The 6,280-nt window shown below is 46.1% G+C and overlaps 1 pseudogene; it reads left to right on the forward strand.

The window, feature by feature from the left end:
* Positions 1-767: 767 nt before the first annotated feature.
* On the forward strand, positions 768-1,265 carry LOC132227502 (large ribosomal subunit protein eL32-like; annotated as a pseudogene).
* The last annotated feature ends 5,015 nt before the right edge of the window (positions 1,266-6,280 follow it).

Genomic DNA, 6,280 nt, shown 5'->3' on the forward strand with positions numbered 1-6,280 from the left:
GTGTCAAAATTTAAATCTTATGCTTGCAGCCTCCTGCTCTTCTCCCTCTCTCCCTTCTTTCTCTTTAAGCCTAGCTTGCTGCTAAACCTAATTTTTGGAGATTTTCCCCAAAATTGGGCCTCTTTATATTTTATTAATTTTTTACAGAGAGGAAGGGAGAGGAAGAGGGATACAGAGTTAGAAACACCAATGAGAGAGAAACATCGATTCAGCTGCCTCCTGCACACTCCCTACTGGGGATGTGCCCACAACAATGGTACATGCCCTTGACCAGAATTGAACCCGGGACCCTTCAGTCCGCAGACCAACGCTCTATCCACTGAGCCAAACCCGTCAGGACAAATTGGGCCTCTTTAAACTTGATCCTCTAAAAGATCCTTTCCCCCTCTTTCTTCCACAGTCATTGCATCAAACTCACAATGCACCAAACAGCGGTGAATTTACAAATGCACCGAGGAGGAAAAAAATTAGTTATGACATGATTCCTGACTATTTCATCTTGTTTCCTGAATTGGATATGAATTACTTTCAAACTCTTCTTGTCATTTAAACTTAGATTTCATTCCTAACTAGCTGGCATACCTTGGGCTAATCATTTAACCTCTCTGAGCTTGATTTTCCATCTGTAAAATGGCCATAATAGCTCAAAGCAATTGAGCTCTAATTTATAATAATAATAATATAATTACACAAATTTTTCTGATATGAGAAATAAATGCTACCTGCCTGGCTCATGGCAGCTCTTAAGAAATGCTAATGTGCTCTTCCTCGGCGCTGCCTACAGAGGTGGCAGCCATCTCCTACTTGGCACCATGGCTGCCCTCAGACCCCTCATGAAAACCAAGATTGTCAAAAAGAGGACCAAGAATTTCATCCGGCACCAGTCAGACCGATATGTCAAAATCAAGCGGAACCAGCAGAAACCCAGAGGCATTGACAATAGGGTGCGTAGAAGACTCAAGGGCCAGATCTTGGTGCCCAACATTGGTTATGGGAGCAACAAAAAAAACAAAGCACATGCTGCCCAATGGCTTTTGGACGTTTCTGGTCCATACGTCAAAGAGCTTGAAGTGCTGCTGATGTGCAACAAATCTTACTGTGCTGAGATTGCTCACAACGTCTCCTCAAAGAACTGCAAAGCCACTGTGGAAAGAGCAGCCCAGCTGACCAGCAGAGTCACCAATCCCTATGCCAGGCTGCGCAGCGAAGAAAATGAATAGACAGATTGTCTACACTTTGTATTCGTGTTAATAAAATCATAAAATTCTGCCATCTGGCATTTCAAAAAAAAAAAAGAAATGCTAATATGCCCTAGTCAGTTTTGCTCAGTGGTTAGAGTGTCGGCCTGCACAGGGAAGGGTCACGGCTTTGACTCCTGGTCAAGGGCACCTACCTCAGTTGCAGGCTCCATCCCCTGCCCAGTAGGGGTACTTGCAGAAGGTAACCAGTTGATGTGTCTCTCTCACATCAATGTTTCTCTCTCCCTCTCTCTCCCCTCCCCTGCCCTTCCCGTCTACTTTATCTAAAAGCAATGGGAGAAAAGATATGCTAATGTTCCTTCCTTGCCTACTTAGTGCTTTTACTGCCACTCCTCAAGTCCTCCTCCTTTCCTCATTTCCACTAACATGGTAGAACACGAGGTCACTTTCCTTTGCCAACTCCCATTGCTTATGCTGCAAGCTGTTTAGTTCATTTCCATTTCTGCTCAGCAGGGAAGACCAACTTTCCTTCTCTGGGATTTGTGTTTCTATTTGTTTGTTTGAAGTCTCACATCGCAGGGCATCAGCCAGCGCCTTCCATCCCTGCTAGTCCTGGTTCTTCAGAGGGGTCAGGGCTTCCTTGGCAGTGAGATATTAAAATAATGCTGCAGGCAAAGCACAGAGAGTCTGTTGAGACCGGCCTTCCCCAAAGACCAGCTGCCAACCAACAGTTTTGGGCTCCTCTCCTGGATTACACCTCTTTTGGGGCTATTTATTCAGTCCTCAGTTTACTGCAGCACTGGTTTTCACCCTGTAATTAAAATTACAAAGGTAGCAACTTTCTTTTTTCTAAAATATATTTTATTGATTTTTTTACAGAGAGGAAGGGAGAGGGATAGAGAGTTAGGAACATCAATGAGAGAGAAACATGGATCAGTTGCCTCTTGCACACCCCCCCTACTGGGGATGTGTCTGCAACCAAGGTACATGCCCTTGCCCGGAATCGAACCTGGGACCCTTCAGTCCACAGGCTGATGCTCTATCCACTGAGCCAAACCGGCCAGGGCGGTAGCAACTTTCTTAAGGAGTGATGGCAGGTCTTTGAGTTGCCCCAGGCTTAGCCTCTGCACCAGCCCTCAGGCCTGAGTCACTGGTTGTTCACAACCTTGGAATTTATTCCATTGATTCCTAATGGTCTGGGTGAGTCTGCCTGCCCTGCATTGAAAGGGAACCCCTTCTTTTCAATAGGATCGCAGTCAGTCCTGTGGGAGGGGCAAGGAGAGGTTTCCTAACCTCCTCTGGAGGCACAGTCAGAATTTCTCTTGGGCAAGAAGTGCTGGGTCAGGAACATGGCTTCCAACTCCTGGCCGTGTCCATAGGATTATAGCCAGGAAACGGCAGCAGAGGGCCATGGAAGATGAGCATGGAAAGTTGGCATGGTGGCATGCTGGTAGGCTAAACAGCCATCTCAGACAGTGGATAACGACAGTTTTAATTTATTTAAGGGAAGGGGGCGGGGGGTATCCAAAGGGAAGGGCTGCGCAGCACCGAGTCAAGGGGACACTGGGTCAATGATGGCAGCACCCAGGAGCTGGAGTTTCATCCTTCCATGCAGTCACTGGTGGGAAACTTGTCCTCCGTGGGTTTGGAGGCTGAGCTGGTGGGCTCGGCATGTGGAGGGAATGCAGGGGTGCGATCAGGTGCCTTCAGTTTCAGTTCCTTGTATGGTCTGACTCCTGGTGTCCAGCGAGTGTTTCCTGGTCTTTCATTCTCCTCTAGCAGGAAGCTTACAAATGGCTGTTAAGGATCGTATTGCCCTGTAGTCCTATCAGGTCATATATTCAATCATCAAATATTTATTAAGTATCTAGTCTATAGTATCTATTCTTCTAGGGCCTCGGTTCACAAAGATGAGTAAGTCCCAGTTCCTAGTGGGCAAAGTCAATTACACATAATTATAACGCCGTGTGATGCGCATCATCAGAGAGGTCTGTGTAAATGGCCAAGGATCTTAGGGGAAGGAGGCCTTCACATGCGAATGGTGGCGTGTGGAGGATGGGAACTGGCATCACAGAGGAGGGGATTGTCCAGTACAGCCTTCAAGAATAAGGAGCTCCGCTGAGTGGAGAGGAGGGGCATAAGGGCCGAGGTGGGGGAGACAGAAGAGGCTTTTTAGTTTGGATCCTTCCAGAGGTAGACCCAGAGACAAGAACTTGAATGCAGTAGGTCATTTGGGAGATGGAAAGAACGGTAGAGGCGTGGAGCCTGCAACAGGGAATGAAAGATCTGCTATTAGATATTTGCCACTGTGGGTAATTTGCAGCTTAATCCCTTTGCACAGCTCAGGGAGTCAGTGTAGTGTAAAGCCTGTCTCCAAGTTATCCTAACAGAAGGGCAAAGAAGCTGGGTGGGGGGATTTGTGTCCAGAGACACCTCTGGCTTGCCCTTCCTAGCCCTCCCACGGATTAAAAACAAAAATCCTCAGAGAGAGAGAGACAGCTGTTTGCAGCAACTTTTAGGGTAGACAGGTAAACGCGGCCTGATGTGAGTAAGTCCCACAGCATCTGCTACAGGGGACTGAAGGCACTGAGACATGAAAAGAGCGCCACGAATTATGGACTGTTTTGTGAAGCAGCAAGAGAGAAAACTGAAAAGGAAAGTGGGAGTCAAATCATATGCCTTGCTCAGGGGGGCTGTTCTTTACGGATAAGGGATGGGAGTCACTGAGGGATCTGGGCCCAGAGATGCAGAGGGCCACGTGCGCGTAAGCAGGACAGGTTGTGAGATGGGAAGTCAGAGCAACACACGGACACTGGCCCTGCCAACACACAGGATAGAGGAATCAGCAGCACTACTGGGAAGGGAATAAATTGTTTCATTTTCTGTGCAGCCAGGCAGAGCAGGGCCCTTATGCTGTTATAATAATTAGTTCTGCTTGTCTATGCTTACACAACCAGACCTCTGTCTATAGATTATGATGATAATCTATAGATGTACCATCCTGAGCCTAACACCTAGTGCAGGGTCTATCTAGCACATGGCAGAAACCTCAGAAAGTATTTGATTGGTGAATGATTCAATTGGTTTATAATCACAGTTCTATCCAGGGCTATGCAGTGTGCTTATAATAAGCAGGATTGTTCTGGAGTCCAAAGGACACTGGATTATCTCGTGTATGCGTTTTGGAAGCAAACCGGAAAGGTGATGCTGATGGGATGATCCAAAGTATTTGGGAACTCCTTCCCTATAAGCCCAGAGTTGGTCACAGAAGATGCTCCCTTTCCCCTGTGCTGCCCCAGCCAGGCCTTGGTGGAACTTTGCCTAATTGTCACTTCTATGGAAGATATCTAGCCACAATGTCATCATAGGAGGCTGGACTTTCCCTCTGGCCTTGGCCAACAAAGTCGCCTAGCCCCCTCTTTCTGCTTAGGTCCGACAGCCGTTGCTTCTGGTTGCAACCAGAAAAAGAGGCTATCATTGTCATTCAACAAGAGGATAGTTTTCTGAAGTGGCTATGTGACCTTTACAGAAAATCCCCACGGAGAGGGGAAATATCCTGATGGTAAACAAGAGGAAAATAGAAACAACCCAGTAGCAAAGTCATTTCTGGAATGGAGCTCCACACCCAGTGATCCTGATGCAGATCTCAAGGTAACGGGGAGTTAATAGGACCCGACCTAGGAGGCCTTGAAGAACCTCCAGAGGTCATTTAATCCACCCCCTGATGTACGTGCAACCAAGCTGACTGCACTCACCAGCTATACTGCAGACATTTTAGGGAAGGAGATTCTCTATCTTTTCCCTGTAGGGATCAAAAAAACGTATGAGTAAGGAGCCCTTCAAAGAAGTAGAAGAATTTATGAACTGGAAACTCATTTCATAGCTGAGGAAACTGAAGCAGAGCCAGTACTAAAATATTGTCCCTTGATCCCAGTTTAGAAACTTCCTTCAAGCATTCCTTGAGGGCACACCATGTGGGCCTCTGCTTGGCGCTGGGAAAACGCAGCTCAACAAGACAATTTCTGCAGTCCCGAGAGAGGGATCATAATACAGTTGCGCAAAGATATTTACATTTAATTAACTGTCACTGACTGTCACTAGTACTACAATAAAGGCATGTTCAAATGCATCTTGAAGTCTTACCAAGGATCTTTTATTTGTTTTTTAAAAAAATGGGTGCTAATATTTATAATAGATTAAAAAGCTTTTACTTCTATCTCCTGCTTCGAATCCTCATTTCCATTAAGAAATGCATTTAGGCCGAAACCGGTTTGGCTCAGTGGATAGAGCGTCGGCCTGCGGACTGAAAGGTCCCGGGTTCGATTCCGGTCAAGGGCATGTACCTGGGTTGCGGGCACATCCCCAGTAGGAGATGTGCAGGAGGCAGCTGATCGATGTTCCTCTCTCATCGATGTCTCTAACTCTCTATCTCTCTCCCTTCCTCTCTGTAAAAAATCAATAAAATATATTAAAAAAAGAAAAAGAAAAAAAAGAAATGCATTTAGGCCCTAGCTGGTTTGGCTCAGTGGGAAGAGCATCGACCTGCAGACTGGAGGGTCCCAGGTTCAATTCCGGTCAAGGGCACATGCCCTGGTTGTGGGCTCGATCCCCAGTAGGGGGTGTGCAGGAGGCAGCGAATGAATGATTTTTCTCTCATCATTGATGTTTGTATCTCCTTCTCCCTTCCTCACTGAAATCAATTTTAAAAAAAGAAGAAATGTATTCACGTAGGCCCATACTTAATGACAAGTGTGTAAATCCCTGAATTTTATTGTAAAAACAAAAAACATATGTTCCCATCTCAAGTTGGCAGTGTCAGGCTGTTACTTGTCTAAAGAGTTCAAAGTTGCTAATGAGGTCCATGTCCCTCTCTACTGCCTACAACCTTGGAAAGATGGTAACTGTGCTGACAATAAATGGAATAAACTGCTTTTTTTAAAAAAAGGAAGAATAAAGAAAAAGAAGACCATAGTACTTGTTCAGGTGTGTTGTCATAGCCACAATGGAACACAATATTTTTGAGGGGAGGAGTCATATGGGTCACTGGACCATGGGATGGCTCTCATTGCCAGAGGAATAGG

This window comes from Myotis daubentonii, chromosome 1 (genome assembly GCF_963259705.1).
Source record: "Myotis daubentonii chromosome 1, mMyoDau2.1, whole genome shotgun sequence".
Classification (NCBI taxonomy): domain Eukaryota; kingdom Metazoa; phylum Chordata; class Mammalia; order Chiroptera; family Vespertilionidae; genus Myotis; species Myotis daubentonii.